At 36.6% G+C, this 17,094-nt stretch overlaps 1 protein-coding gene across 11 annotated transcripts in view; it reads right to left on the bottom strand.

The window, feature by feature from the left end:
- RARB (retinoic acid receptor beta) overlaps positions 1-17,094 on the bottom strand; it is a 787,370-nt gene that overhangs the window by 619,134 nt on the left and 151,142 nt on the right. Inside the window, exon 2 of one of the 11 annotated variants that reach the window (XM_084987271.1) lies at positions 11,038-11,189. The exons of the other annotated variants lie outside the window; for them this stretch is intronic. The gene's annotated coding sequence lies outside the window, so the exon portion shown is untranslated. The remainder of the gene's footprint in view (positions 1-11,037; positions 11,190-17,094) is intronic. 11 annotated transcript variants of the gene reach the window in all.

Raw genomic sequence — 17,094 nt, 5'->3', positions numbered from 1 at the left:
ATCTTACTGTATAGCAGAGGGAGCTATATCCAATCTCTGGGGATAGAACATGATGGAAGATAATATGAGAAAAATAATGTATGTGTGTGTGTGTCACTTTGCTGTACTGCAGAAATCGACAGCACATTGTAATCCAACTATAATAAAAAATTTAACAAGAGGGATCCCCTCAAAGACATAAATCAAGAAGAAATGTAAAAATAGAGTGGTCATCCCCAGAAGACTATAGAAACAACAGATATTGAAATAGATATAACTCCTTAGGATAAAAGGCAAGGAGCAGATAAAGAGCACATTTGTGTTGTCATGAACACAAAAAGGAGTACTATAAAAACTCCATCTTTAAATGCAGCAAGTAAAGTTACTTTCAGTCTAGGATTTCAGTGGTGACAGAAAAAAAATAAAATCTTCCATGAAAAATAAAACACCTTAATGGTGCCACATGCATGTGGGTCTTGTGATATAAAATCTCACATTAACAAAATAAACTTAAGAACTTTTCTATAACTCAAATTCCTAGCGCCCTGGCATACACAGGGCTTCAAAAAAAGAAAATGAACTCCTATGGGAAAGAGGACAACCACAGGAGAAAGAGTACCCAATAAGTTAAAGTAATCTACGAGCATCTATAAGAATGTCTATAATTCTTGAAAGGCTGAAAATGAAGATTGAGAACCATTCTCAAAGAACAGGTAACTAGGAAAAGAGAATATATCAGTTTGAAAAGAAAGTAAAATTTCTAGAATTAAAGGGTACATGAAAACCAAAGGAATGTTTAGGTAACTACTGATGTTGGACAAAATATACTGTGAAGTTAAAAGTATTGATGATAAAATGATTATTACATAATAATGAAAGAAATCATTCACTGATAGGATTAAAATAATGTAGAACTTATATATATATTTATTAGCATAAACTCAGAGTGAGAATGAAGAGGATTTTAACTACTCAATCAAAAAGTTAGATGTCATGCATGGATGAAGAACACTATTCCAATACTTAGAAAGTCTACATTTTACATCTGTACACAAACCATCTGAAAAATTTATGCTGAATAGGCTACAAATATGTTCATACCAATAATCATATATGAAGGATATATAGTCCAATAAATTTAGTTCTCAATTCAATTTAATTCAAATGCAATGTCACTGGAAATAAATAACAAAAAGAGCAAAAAAAAATTCTCATGTTTAAGTATGCTAAGATAGAGTTAAATTTTATAAAACAAATAATGCATCATACTGGAAATTTTGCTTAAGTAGGAATGAAAATTCTGCATGTAATAATTCACAGGTTATTCAGAGGCAAATTTATAGCTTTAAATGTATATAATGGAAATAAGAAACACTTGAAAGTCAATGAGATTGTTTTTCAATTCACAAATTTAGGGGAAAGAAATAACAGAATAAACCAAAGAAAGTAAATGCAAAAATATAAAGACATAAGCAGAAATTAATAGAAAAATAGGATTAAAGGTGAGCAAGACAAAACTCTCTGCTGTTGCTTGCATAAAGGAACTAATCCCATTTGTGAAGGCTCCACCTTCATGACTGACTGGCTTTCAAAGGCCCCACTTCCTAATACTTTCATGTTGAGGGCTAAGGTTTCAACCACATAAATTTGGAAGAGGCGCAAACACTTAGTCCATAACAAGAGAACTGTCAATTTGGTAAATCAAGAAAATTTGCAGGCAGGCTATTAGAAATAAGACAGTTCAGCAAGACTGCTATTTACAAGACCAACATAAAAAAAAATAACATTACTATACAGTAGAAACATCCAATTAGAAAATGTAAATTTTAAAATAACCATAGCAACAAGAACCATGAATTATTAAGGTCTCAGTCTAACAAAATAGTCAAGACTTCTACAGAGCAAATTTTAAAACTTTGCTGAATGACATTAAAAATATCCTTAATAAATGGAAAGACATACTACCTTATAGGTGAAAGGATTTGATATTTTAAGATGTTAATTGGTCTATAATTCAGTGTGGGCCCAAACTAAAATCCTATCAGCAATTACTTTCATGCTCATCTAATTTGAAATTTGTATAGAAGAATTAAGCATCAAGGAAAAGTAAGAACCATTATGGCTCAGCAGAAATGAATCCCACTAGTATCCATGAGGATGCGGGTTCTATCCCTGGCTCCATTCAGTAGGTTAAGGATCTGGCATTGCCATGAGCTCTGGTATAGGTCACATTTACAGTTTGGATCTGGTGTTGTGGCTGTGGCATACGCTGGCAGCTGCAGCTCCAATTCTACCCCTAGTCTGGGAACTTCCATATGCCACAAGTGTGGTTCTTTTTTTTTTTTTTTTAACATAATAAGATTACACTTTAATTTCTTTAATAATTACATGAATGATGTGCATCTAATATTTTTCTCCCAGAAAAGCTATCTTATTTTATTTTATTTTATTTTATTTTCCCATTGTACAGCAAGGGGATCAAGTTATCCTTACATGTATACATTACATTTTTTCCCCACCCTTTCTTCTGTTGCAACATGAGTATCTAGACATAGTTCTCAATGCTATTCAGCAGGATCTCCTTGTAAATCTATTCTTTTTTTTTTTTTTTTTTTTTTTCCCACTGTACAGCAAGGGGGTCAGGTCATCCTTAGATGTATACATTGCAGTTACAGTTTTTTCCCCCACCCTTTCTTCTGTTGCGACATGACAAGTGTGGTTCTAAAAAGACAAGAAAGAAGGAAGGAAGGAAGGATGGATCAAGAAAGAGAGGAAGGAAGAAAGAAAGAAAAGATAAAGTAAGCACATTTTGAGTAATAGTTAACAGTGAGGTTGCTAACACAATTTGTAAATCAACTACACTTCAACTAAAAGAGTTACTGGCGGAGTTCCCGTCGTGGCGCAGTGGTTAACGAATCCGACTAGGAACCATGAGGTTGCGGGTTCAGTCCCTGCCCTTGCTCAGTGGCTTAAAGATCCGGCGTTGCCGTGAGCTGTGGTGTAGGTTGCAGACGCGGCTCGGATCCCGCGTTGCTGTGGCTCTGGCGTAGGCCGGTGGCTACAGCTTCGATTCAACCCCTAGCCTGGGAACCTCCATATGCCGTGGGAGTGGCCCAAGAAATAGCAACAACAACAACAACAACAACAACAAAAGACAAAAAGACAAAAAATAAATAAATAAAATAAAAAATAAAAGAGTTACTGGCGAAGCAGCACTAAACTGAGCAAAAACCAAAATGCAATGTCAGATCAATGATAAGTAAGCCAAGGTGGTGCTCATATAAAGCAAGACAAATAGATGAAATAGATCCAAATATAGGGGGCAGAGAATCCCTGCATACATGTATTTAAATTTAGCTTATATTTGCATAAACATAGCAAATCAGATCCCTATCTGATGATCATATTTGAAAATTCCAACAGATTAACAAAATTATAAAAACAAGTTTAAAATTTTAGAAATGTAACTAAGTACAGTTATGATGTTGGATTAAGTAAGACCTTTTTTTTAAATAAGGTACAAAAATTCAATTATACTGAAATACAAAACTCGTAATATGACAATAAGCAACACAATAAAAGTTGGTAATTGAACTGTGGATTACACAGCTCTATTTGCTTTGCATATAATTCCTAAAGAGTTAATATTATTAACATTATTAATAATAAAATAACCTAATGCTTGAATAGAAAAAGAACAAATAATATGCATAAGTGATTCACTGGTGGTACAACCTGAATGGTTAATGATATATAAAATTATGATAAACCACACTGATCATCAGAAAAATATCTATTAAACATTAGGGAAAAATGCTATTTCAAACCCAGCATTAAGGAACCATTAATATATCTTGCAGTATCAAGAACTGCTTGAGGCTGTAGGTAAGTGGCAACTCTAATATATTGTTAGTAGGAGAATATTGAAACTACAACTTTGGAAAGAAAATTCTAAATGATTATGCGAGTGTTTTCCTCCAACACCATCATTCATGCTTTTAAGTATTTACCTGGGAGGAACTCTAGACCCAGGGCTATGGTTTAGCTGGCACATCTGACTCAGCATCTACCCCCGTTTTTCAGTTCCCCATCCAGATGCACTGGCACTCAAGCTGTTCATATTGTTACATATTTTGACTATCACTATTATAGAGCAGTTAAGCTGACAAGATGGACATCGAATAATAATTTGATAGTAAGTACACAGCACAAAATTTTAAAAAATCAAGTTGTCAAAGCAACTACAGTGTGAGAATATGAAGGTAATTGCCCAAACAGAAAGACCAAAAATGTATATAATTTACAGAAACAAGCATATATTATCAAAGTATAAACAAATGTATATTTGACCTAGAATATCCTTGCTCATTTCGGAGTTGTGATTATCTGCCCAAGGAACAAAGGAAGGAAATTAGGTCGAATACATCTTCAACTACACATAAAATGTTTAATTTCAATGTTTGTTTGTTTGTTTATTTTCCCGCTGTACAGCCTGGGGATCAAGTTACTCTTACACGTGTACATTTTTTTCCCCACCCTTTGTTCTGTTGCAATATGAGTATCTAGACATAGTTCTCAATGCTACTCAGCAGGATCTCCTTGTAAATCTGTTCGAAGTTGTGTCTGATAAGCCCAAGCTCCCGATCCTTCCCACTCCCTCCCTCTCCCATAGGGCAGCCACAAGTCTATTCTCCAAGTCCATGATTTTCTTTTCTGTGGAGATGTTCATTTGTGCTGGATATTAGACTCCAGTTATAAGTGATATCATATGTTATTTGTCTTTGTCTTTCTGACTCTTTTCACTCAGTGCAGGAGTCTCTATTTCAATGTTTTAATGAACAAAGTCTGATAGAAAAGAACATATGAAATTATTCTCACTTTTACTCTTCTCTTCCTATTTGGATGCCTTTTATTTCTTTTGTCTGATTGCTGTGGCTAGGACTTGCAATACCATGTCGAATAACAGTGGTTAGAGTGGACATCCTTGTCTTGTTCCAGATTTTAGTGGGAAGGATTTCAGCTTTTCTCCATTGAGTATTACATTTGCTGTGGGTTTGTCATAAATGGCTTTGATTATGTTAAGGTATGTTTCCTCTATACAGACTTTGGTAAGAGTTTTTATGATGAGTGGATGTTGGACTTTGTCAAAGGCTTTTTCTGCATCTATTGAGATGATCATGTGGTTTTTGACTTTTCTTTTGTTAATGTGGTATATGACATTGATTGATTTGCATATGGTGAACCATCTTTGTGCACCTGGGAGGAATCCCACCTGGTTGTGGTATATGATCTTTTTTACATGTTGTTGGATTTAGTTGGCTGAAATTTTGTTGAGAATTTTTGAGTCTACATTCCTTAAAGATACTGGCCAATAGTTTTCTTTTTTGGTGGTGTCTTTGTCTGGTTTTGGAATTAGAGTGATGATGGCATCATAGAATGTCTTTTGAAGTGTTCCTTTTTCTTGAACCTTTTGAAAAAGTTTAAGGAGGATGGGTATAAATTCCTTTTTGTATGTTTGGTAGAATTCACCTGTGAAGCCATCTGGTCCTGGACTTTTATTTGCAAGGAGTGTTTTTATGACATCTCCAATTTCATTTCTAGTGATCGGTAGGTTCAGTTGATCTATTTCTTCTTGATTCAGTTTTGGCAGGCTGTAAGTCTCCAGAAAGTTGTCTATTTCTTCTAGTTGTCCAATTTGTTAGCATACAATTGTTAATAGTATTCTCTCAGGTTTTTTGTATTTTTGTAGTATCCATTGTGACTTCTCTTTTTTCATTTCTTATTTTTGTTTATTTGTTTTTTTTCTCTCCTCTCCTTGGTGAGTCTAGCCAGAGGTTTGTCAATTCTGTATACATTTTCAAAGAACCAGATCTTGGTTTTATTTATTTTTCCTATTATTTTTTAATCTCTATTTTATTAATTTCCTCTCTGATCTTTATGATTTCCTTCCTTTGGCTGAATTTAGGTTTTGTTTGTTCTTCCTTTTCTGATTCATTTAGGTGGTGGGTTAAGTTGTCGATTTGAGATTTTTCTTCTTTTTTGAGGAAGGCCTGTATTGCTATGAATGTCCCTCTGAAAACTGCTTTTGTGGCATCCCATAGATTTGAGTGGTTGTGTCTTCATTATCATTTGTCTCGAGGTATTTTTTAATTTCCTTCTTGATTTCCTCATTGACCCATTGGTTTTTAAGTAGCATGTTGTTTAGTCTCCATATAGTCAGTTTTTTCTCATTTCTTTTCCTGCGTAGATTTCTAGTTTCATGCCATTGTGGTCAGAGAAGATACTTGAAATAATTTCTATACTCTTAAATTTGTTGAGGTTAGCTTTGTGATAAATTCTTGAGAATGTTCCATCTGCACTTGAGAAGAATGTATATTCTGATTTTTTTGGATGTAAGGTCCTGAAAATGTCAATTAAGTCTAACTCTTCTATTGCGTCCTTTAGGATCTCTGTTGCCTTATTGATTTTATGTCTAGAGGATTTGTCCATTGATGTGACTGGGGTGTTAGAGTCTCCTACTATGATTGTATTCCCATCAGTTCTCCTTTTATATATGTTAGTATTTGTTGGAGGTATCTGGGTGCTCCTATAGTAAGTGCATATATATTGATGATTATAATATCCTCTTCTTGAATGGATCCTTTAACCATTAAATAGTGTCCTTCTTTGTCTTTCTTTATAGCCTTTGTTTTAAAGTCTATTTTGTCTGATATGAGTATTGCAACTCCTGCTTTACTGTCTTGTCCATTGGCATGAAATATCTTCTCCCATCCCCTCACTTTCAATCTGTATGTGTCCTTTGCCCTAAGGTGAGTTTCTTGTAGACAGCAGATTGAAGGTTGTTGCTTTTTTATCCAATCTGCCACTGTGTCTTTTGATTGGACATTCAGTCCATTGACATTTATGGTGATTATTGATCTATATGTATTTATTGCCATTTTAAACCTTGTTTTCCAGTTGATTCTATGTTTCTCTTTTCTTCTTTTGTTTTTTGGCTTGGCTGGTTTCCATTTATTTTATGATTGAGTACTTTTCTTTTCAGTTTTTGTGAGTGTAATCTTCATTTTTGATTTCTAGTTGCCCTGTTTTTTAGATATGTTAACCACTTTCTATATCCACTTGCTTTAGCCTGATAGTCATATATGCTCAAACACATCATTAAAATTAAAAAAGAATCTATATTTTCTTACATTCCTTCCCCATATTTTATGATTTTGATGTCTTTTTTTTTAAAACATCTTCATGTTTAGATCTGTATGCTGACTTATTTAACTGGTTGCTTTCCAATTGTGGTTTCCTCCATCCTAATTCTTCTTCTTCTTCTTCTTCTTTTTTTTTTAACTTAGAGAAGTCCGTTCAGAATTTCTTTTAGAATGGGTTTAGTATTTCTGTACTCTTTTACCTTTTGTTTGTTTGAGAAATTCTTTATTTCCCCTTCTATTTTAAATGACATTCTTGCTAGATAGAGTATTCTAGGTTGCAAATTTTTTCCTTTCAGCCCTTTATTTATTTACTTTTTTGTCTTTTTGTCTTTTTTAGGGCTGCACCTGCAGCACATGGAGATTCCCAGGCTAGGTGTCTAATCAGAGCTATAGCCACCAGCCTATACCACAGCCATAGCAATGTGGGATGTGAGCCACCATCTGCAAACTACACCACAGCTCACAGCAATACTGGATCCTTAACCCACTGAGTGAGGCAAGGGATTGAACCTGCAACCTCATGGTTCCTAGTTGGAATTGTTAACCACTGTGCCAAGAGGGGAACACCTCCTTTCAGCACTTTAAATATATCTTGCCACTCCCTTCTGGCCTGTAGTGCTTCTGTAGAGAAATGAGCTGATAGCCTTATGGAGGTTCCCTTATAATTAACACTTTGCTAAAAACCCTAAGGACTCAACCCAAAAACCACTTGAACTGATCAACAAATTTGGCAAAGTAGCAGGATATAAGTTTAATATACAGAATTCAGTTGCATTTCTGTATACTAACAATGAAATACTAGAAAAGGAATACAAAAATACGATACCTTTTAAAATTCTACCCCCAAAAATCAAATGCCTGGGAATACACTGACCAAGGAGGTAAAAGACTTATATGCTGAGAACTATAAAACATTAATCAAGGAAATTAAAGAAGATGTAAAGAAATGGAAAGATATTCCATGCTCCTGGGTTGGAAAAATTAATATTATAAAAATGGCCATACTACCCAAAGCAATCTACAGATTCATTGCAAGCCCTATCAAATTACCCATGACATTTTTCACAGAACTAGAACAAACAATCCAAAAATTTATATGGAACCACCAAAGACCCAGAATTTCTAAAGCAATCCTGAGAAACAAAAACCAAGCAGGAGGCATCACTCTCCCAGACTTCAGGCACTATTACAAAGCCACAGTAATCAAGACAGTCTGGTACTGGTACCAAAACAGACAGACAGACCAATGGAGCAGAACAGAGAACCCAGAAATAAAGCCAGACACCCATGGTCAATTAATCTTTGACAAAGGAGGCAAGAACATAAAATGGGAAAAAGACAGTCTTTTCATTAAGTATTGCTGGGACACCTGGACAGCTTCAAGCAAAGCAATGAAACTAGGACATACCCTCACACCATGCACAAAAATAAACTCAAATGGCTGAAAGACTTAAATGTAAGATAAGACACCATCAAACTCCTGGAAGAGAACATAGTCAAAACATTCTCTGACATCAATTTACAAATGTTTTCTCAGGTCAGTCTCCCAAAGCAACAGAAGTAAAAGCAAAAATAAACCAATGGGACCTAATCAAACTGACAAGCTTTTGCACTGCAAAGGAAAATAAAAAGAAAACAAAAAGACAACTTACAGAATAGGAGAAAATGGTGTCAAATTATGCATCTGACAAGGGCTTAATCTCAAAAATATACAAACAATTTATACAACTCAACAGCAAAAAAGCCAACAACCCAATGGAAAAATGGGTAAAAGACCTGAATAGGCATTTTTCCAAGGAAGATATACAGATGGCCAACAAACACATGGAAAAATGCTCAACATCACTGATTATTAGAGAAATGCAAATCAAAACTACCATGAGATACCACTTCACACCAGTCAGAATGGCCATCATTAATAAGTCCACAAATAACAAGTGCTGGAGGGGGTGTGGAGAAAAGGGAACCTTCCTGCACTGTTGGTACAACTACTATGGAGAAAAGTATGGAGGTACCTTAGAAAACTATACATAGAACTACCATATGACCTAGTAATCCCACTCTTGGGCACATATCCAGACAAAACTTTCCTTAGAAAAAACGTATGCACCAGCATGTTCTTTGCAGCAGTATTCACAATAGCCAAGACATGGAAACAACCCAAATGTCCATTGACAGATGACTGGATTAGGAAGATGTGGTATATATACACAATGGAATACTACTCAGCCATAAAAAAGAATGAAATAATGCCATTTGCAGCAACATAGATGGAACTAGAGGCTCTCCTACAGAAAGAGAAAGAAATACCACATGATATCACTTATATCTGGAATCTAATATATGGCACGAATGAACCTTTCCATAGAAAAGAAAATCATGGACTTGGAGAATTGACTTGTGGTTGCCAAGGGCAAGGGGGAGGGAGTGGGGGAGGGAGTGGGATGGATTGGGATCTTGGGGTTAAAAGATGCAGATTATTGGCTTTGGAATTGTATAGCAATGAGATCCTGCTGTGTAGCACTGAGAACTATGTCTGGTCACTTATGGTGGAGCATGATAATGTGAGAAAATAGAATGTATACATGTATGTGTAACTGGGTCACCATGCTATACAGTAGAAAAAAAAATGTATTGGGGAAATTTTTTTAAAATTTTAAAAATCATAAAAATAAATGTTATCAGTATTTTCCAGTATATTTGAAATATTCTATAATTGAACAAACATGATAAACTTAAAAAAAAGGAAAAAAAGATAAAGACCCAATGCAATTTTTTCACTGGATGAAAGAGATCTACTTCAGGGCCTCACTGTCCACACCTACTCAGACCTCCTGAGCTCAAAGATGACTGGCTTCAAATGCAGTCTTTCCAAATGGCGATCCAGTAGGATCATGTTAATTACTTAATGCTGTCTTAACATACTGCAAAAGACAGATAGTACATAGTAACCACACACAATACCATGGCATGAATGATCCCGAAATTAGTACCCCATTTAAAGGTCTTGGTTAAAGATTTCCAATGGAACAATTACATCTAATATCTCAACTAGGTTCATTCCAAAATAGAGACAAGTTTTCTAATATTTATTATAAAATGTTCCAATCACGACTAATAGTGATAACTACAGGGGAAATTTTTTGCTTTTTAGGGCCGCGCTTGCAGTATGTGGAAGTTCCTGAGCTAGGGGTCAAATCAGAGCTTCGGCTGCTGGCCTACAAAACAGCCACAGCAACGTGGGACCCAAGTTGTATCTGTGACCTACACCATAGCTCACGGCACTGCCAGATCCTTACCCCACTGAGTGATGCCAGGGACAGAATCCACGTCCTCACAGATACTAGTCAGTTTCGTTTCCACTGTGCCAACACAGGAACTCCCAAAAGTTCTTCATGTCAAAAGGAGAGAAGTCAGAGCCATATTCTTTTGGGGGTGTTATTTGCTTTGGTTTTGTGTGTGTGCATGTGTGTGCTGGAAACCTTTGGGTCCGTATGTGTTCTGAGGGCAGGAGGGATCAGACTGGGGGTATATGAGAGCTGTGTGGCTAAAACTCAAATCTATTACCTTGCTTTCAACACACCCATTTAAAAGTATGTGAAGTCAAATGTGAAAATTCTTTCTCATTTTTCACCCGATGTCAATAATCTCTCCATATATTTTCTACCAAAACCTGGCCTTAAGCTGTACCGTACATTCCCCCAGGACAGATATAAGTCTCTTGTCTTAAAAATGGAAAGTATTTCTCATGTGGCCCCAAGGCAAGTGAAGAGTATAACAGTTTTGCATCAGAGAAACCCTCTCCTCCTTCTTCTGACCCCCTGCAGTGTGAATTTAAGATGAAGATTGCACCTGCCTTCTGGGATCATCATTTTTCACACTTCATCTTTTCTCCTTCTGAGGGCTTTTCTTCTTGTCTGGTCTCCTTTTCTTAGGCTCTAGGTGGCTTTACTGTTAGACTTCCATCCAGTTCACCTTCCTATCACTTTAGTTGGTGTGAGCCTTTACCTTGAAATGGTTTCATAAAGAAGTGAAGGGAACAAAAGGAACAGTTAATGATTTTGAGATACAGGCTGAAGCACAACAGAAATAGAAATGTATTGCTAAGGGTTATCTTTGTGTGTGTGTGTGTCTGTGTGTGTGTGTGTCTTTTAGTCTTTTTTTCTAGGACCACACCCTCAGCATGTGGAGGTTCCCAGGCTAGGGGTCCAATCGGAGCTGTAGCCTCCAGCCTATGCCAGAGCTACAGCAACGCTCAATCCGAGTCACAGCTACAACCTACACCACAGCTCACGGCAATGCCGGATCCTTAACCCACTGAGCGAGGCCAGGGATCGAACCCACAATCTCATGGTTACTAGTCGAATTCATGTCTGCTGTGCCACAATAGGAATGCCAGGGTTATCTTTTAATATCTGAATTTTGTGCTATGAATATATATTCCACCCATCGCCTGAAGATTTTGTCAAGTAACTTCCTCAAGGCTGGTAAGAATTACAGCGCTAGACAATGAGTGGTTAAATTAGAATTTTCTTGAGAGAGACACAAACTCGCATTTTTCTGAATGCGTATCAGATTTCTGAAAATGGAAAGATGGCCCCCGGTTGAATTCTGAGTGTTCTTAAGTCACGAGGCTTTGATAGGCTACTTTTGGTTTCTTTAGCCAGGCTAAAGCATAAAGCCCCGCAGAGAGGTAAAACTGTCGAGGTCTGCTTTTCTACTCGTTTGGCAGAGGGGCAGAAGTTCACTGCACAGCTATCAGAGGATACCAAGAGAGGGCTGGCATGGGAATCACCATGCTGATTTCCAGTGAAGTTTCAGTACTGCTTAGCTCTCTCTGAAATAACATCTGTCATCTGAACCATAAAACACACATGCTGCAATCTTCCAGAAATTAACTGCAAATTGTTTTTATTCTCTTGCTTAATGATCTTTATGAATCAATTAGAACAAAAAATAGCATTATACAAGCAGAATCCAGAGAAGACAAATTAAATTTCAGCGACACTACATTAACTACTATTAATATTTCTTTAACTAAACCCTCAAAAACCATTTGGACATTAATTCCAAAGTAATCAACAAATAGCCAAGACTCATTTTGGAAAAAAGCAAAACTCTGGCAAGAATTAACTGCAGGGGAGTTCCCTGGTGGTCTAGTGGTTAGGACTTGGCCTTTTCATCACTGCGGTCCAGGTTCAAAGGCCAAGGCCAAAAAAAAAAAGGAAAAAATTAACTGCAGGACAGGAACTTTTTTAATATTTCAAAACTAATTTGTATATTCTAGATCTTTGATTTTGATCTGCATGATAAATATTTTCTTTTGATGGAGAGGAGGTAGAAGTTGGACATACAGTTAGCTATAGTGAGTCATTACACACACATACAATATATATGGCTTTTTTACTACACTGGAAATACATATTAGGATTGAACAGGTTCTGTCTAATTATAAAGTTCTACCTTATTCACCTCTGTATTTCCAGCCTCAACATGGGGCAGGAACACCCAGACATTCAGTAAATATTTCCTGAGTCAATGAACTGTACCTCACAGTGTTCAAAATCAAACAATTTATAGTTTAGCGCTTAAAAATCAGCTTGTCACCACTCTAGGTGATACTACCCATGGTTTTAAGAATTATATTCAAATATTCCAAGGCTGGGGAGAAAAGTGTGCTCATATTTAATCCCATAAATATTTTATGGTATATTTAATAAGGATACAGATGAGCGCTAAGTCTCTGTTCTTCGTTTATTATCGTTCTTTTTGCATCTGTCCTCTCCTTTCCATCCGTGCATGGCTGCCATGTGTGGAGGCTCCTGGCTGCCAGCGTGGCAGCAGGCACTGGCCTCAGTGCTGTGACATATCTATTTAATTAACACAGCTGTTGTAGCCACTGTGCGAAGTACAAAAGGGTGGAACTGCTCTGGGAAAGGCATGGCTTGTAAAATGGGGAAAAAAATGTACAAAATTTCTGGAAACAAAAGGCCCCACATCCGTTTTTCAAAAAGCAAACATTAACTCTTTATATTTTGCCAGTCTAGACAACAGACACTTGACGTGTATATTGTATTTTTTGAATCACGAGCCTCATTTACATTTTTCACATAAGGAAGACTTGTAAGGTAAAATTGCTCTTTGTAAAAATTACCCACCAACTAAGCTGCTGGACCAAGGGTTAGTCTGTTGTTTGTTCGTTTATCCTTTCAGATTTAACAGAGAAGTCACATAAACTGTCTCCTTAGCTTAACCTAAATACAGTATTATACAGCTGGGAAATATCCTCATCAAAAATAACCACCAGCAAAATAAGATGGCAGTGAAGGAAATAGGGTAGCCCAGCTGTGGCTTTTAAGGTTTCAAGATGTTCATATGCAATCTAAATGCCCCATTAAATTCCAAGGTGAGGCCAACTCTGATAAACATGCAATAATCTATGGTAACCACTGTGTTAGATTGTGAGCTGGTAAAAGCCATATTAACTACTAATATTTTGAAAACAGAAAACAAAAAACTTCACCATTTTCACCCTAGCAGTACTGGTGATTAACTGGATATGACCATCTATAATTTGACGGAGAAGGAAGAATCAAGCATATATATTCACGGACTTTGCAGGATCAGTGAGTGAGATGACTCCGCGAACTCTGAAAGTCAAACTCCCTACTTCACAGATGAAAACATAGCCTGAGATGGGAGAAGTACCCTACCCAGGGGGTTAGCAGAAGAGTTCAGGTTAGAGCAGGTTATAGGTTATGCTTTGTGAATTTACTTTTTACGGAGCTGAAGATGCTATGTGAATTTTTAAAAATCTACCACTCCCCACCACACATGGTATTTTCTTTCCTTTTTTCTATGTTTTCCCTGTAATATTCCCATCACCTCATACAATGTTACTCACTAGTATGTACTAAATAAATACTTACTGAACAAATGAGAAAATTGTCACAAACATATTTCTAGACTATATATAATTGTGTTATTCTTGTTTCCAGGTTGTTATTGCTTTGTATTCATTAACATTTCCACCTGTTCTTTGCTATTTAGGGTAGTTTTACACTGCAATGAACACCTTCATTTGTTTGGTTTATTTCTTCTCTTTTGCTTGGCTTAGCTTAAATTTTCAGGAAAGATTACCAGATCAATAGGAATGCACACTGTAATGACTCTGGATTATACAGGCAAATTGCTTTCCCAAATAATTTTATTAATCTATAATGATACTTACAGAGTTGTAGCAGTACAATTCCATCACAACCTAAATTGGAGTTAGTGAGAATCATGAAAAATGAAAACTAAATAGAAATTAATTGGCAATTACTTGTGCTTTTCATTTGGTTTATTTTATTGCATTGTCCATGTCTACATATCTTTTTTTGTAATTGCATTTATTCTGTTTTGAGTTATATTTCATGTTCTTTAGTATCTTACGTTAAGACTTGGGTGAAGACCTTCCCCTCCCACATTTATAAGATAATCACTTTCCTCTACACATTATGATTTAGCCATGAGCCTGAGGTCATAGAGGAGAAGTAGGAGAGAGTGAAGGTACACATTTTTCTTAACATTTATAAAACATCCTGAAGTGAAATTCATAGAAAATATAATCTACAGACATAAATTTAAAAACCGATAATGGATTTCTAACCATAAGAAAAAGGATAAACAAAAGGAGAATAAATGATAAAGATGTAATACATATTTTCATATGGAAGTGTTCAGATATAATTACACTAGAAGACATAATGAGGTTGGCAGATGTGTACACCAATATGCAATATCATTAGGAACGTGACAGCTACAAATTCTGACCAGCACCTGTGAGTTTATTGGCAACTTAAATGCCGGTAGTGGCATTACCATCCTGATGTGTGCAGATTTACAAACAAAGTAAAACTCTTTCAATCTGTTTGCTTGTTACATTCTTGGAAAATTCAATATATAGATAGTGTGTGTGTGTCTGTGTGTGTGTAAAGAAGAGTTATAACGTAGGCTCAGATCATTTGAAACAGGCTTCTTATGACAATTTCTGGAAGGTCATTTGAAGGTCATACAAACACAGGATGTATATATGGCTGGATGGGAATCTCATTCTTTGAAGGATATTCAGCATCCCTGGTCTAAATGCTCTAGAGTTCCCCCAAGCATCATGACGCTTCAACCACAAAATACCCTGACATATTTCTAACCACCCCTCATCCCAGGTGATGGTGTAACTATTATTAAGAGCCACTGACAAAGAAAAAACTGGGATTGGGTAGAGGAGGAGAGTTTTAAAACAACAGTACTCACTGCAACTCCAGGGAACTATGGGAGAAGAGAAAAGGGTGGAGGGTTAAGATGTTTTGTGCTCCGATTTCTCTTCTATTCTTTTTTGACCAGAGGATAAAGTACATAAATAGAAAAGAAAGACAATGATAGAGGGACCCAGTGGACTGAAGACTGTGAAAGTGGATGGGCTCTCAGACCACCATGTCCTTCCCAACCCCACCCGGACAATGAAGTGGAAGAAGCTGATGAGCATTTCAGTGTGGACAAGCAAAAGGACAGTGAGTTTGGCTTTCCTAACCAGCTTTGGTTCCTCTGTGGTTTGGGAAGGAGCCTGAGAAGGATGTACAGATTGGCCAAGACTTTGGATAGGAATTAGGCTGGAAGGAGTGACCATGAGGAGGACAAAGTGGCTGTGTTCTGGTAAGTCAAGATTCTCAGCTCATTTCAAGGAAGTTATAAAACTGGGGGAGCAGAAGTGGAGCCAAATTAGTAGACAGAGTGGCTGGGCACTGACAAGGCTGGGAGAGAGCCTGGGCCACCAGTCCCACAGCTGTAGATGTCATCTGGCCACACATGCCAACAGGGTATGCAGTGACTAGGCAGACATGAGACACCACTGCACAAAGGCCAGGTAGGGCCAGAGAACAGAAGGAGATGCTGAACGCACAGCCAAGATAGTCAAGATTCCCTATCACTCCTAGCAGCTCAAGGTCACACTAGTCAAACTGCTCTCCAAACAGTTAGATACCATCTCAGAGAATTTAGGAGCAAAAAGACAAAAATACAACATCTCTCAACATTCTTATCTAAAGACGTTCACTTCAAGTTATCTTCTCCTTCACATAAACCCTCAACTATGGCATTGGACTAAGATAAAACTGGTGACTACAATCAAGTTCAGTATTTAAATCCTTTCTTTTCCCTATCCTGTAAGACAGGGAAACATAAGTTAAAACAATAGAAAAATTAAACATATACATTCTCTTAATACATCTCAACACAGCATCAACAAACTTATAGCTCAATAAATCATCTACTTAGAATTTAATTTAATATTTACTAGAACTTTATCTCCATGGAGGGAGGGATTTAATCTGACTTCTCTGTTGCATCCCCAATACCAAGAACAAAGCATGATAAGTAGTAGGTGCTCAAAAATTATTGAATAAATATTAACTTTAATAATAACAATATTGATAATTATAATAATAGCAACTATCATTTATAGAGCAATTAACATTAAGGGTATTGAATTGGAAAAAAATCAACCCATGCTAGCTCTCATCATAAAAGCCAGGTTTTATTTTTTCATTTTTTATTATTATTTTTTGTCTTTTTAGGGCTGCACCAGCAGTATTTGGAGGTTACCAGGCTAGGGGTCGAATTGGAGCAACAGCTGCTGACCTATACCACAGCCACAGCAACAGCAAATGTGAGCCGTGTTCTGCGACCTACACCACAGTTCATGGCAACAGCAGATCCAACCCACAGAATAGGAGAAAATCTTTGCAAATGAATCGACTGACAAGGGATTAATCTCCAAAATTTATAAAGAACTTCTGCAGCTCCATACCAAAAAAACAAGCAACCCCATCAAAAATCGGCAGAAGATCTAAACAGACAATTCTCCAAAGAAGAC

Source organism: Sus scrofa, chromosome 13 (genome assembly GCF_054392235.1).
Source record: "Sus scrofa isolate SSC_HxYL_T2T_F1_AM1 chromosome 13, Sscrofa_HxYL_maternal_Yorkshire_Landrace_v2.0, whole genome shotgun sequence".
Classification (NCBI taxonomy): Eukaryota; Metazoa; Chordata; class Mammalia; order Artiodactyla; family Suidae; genus Sus; species Sus scrofa.
The sequence above is the reverse complement of the archived record's forward strand: the minus strand, read 5'-3'. Positions and strand labels throughout refer to the sequence as shown.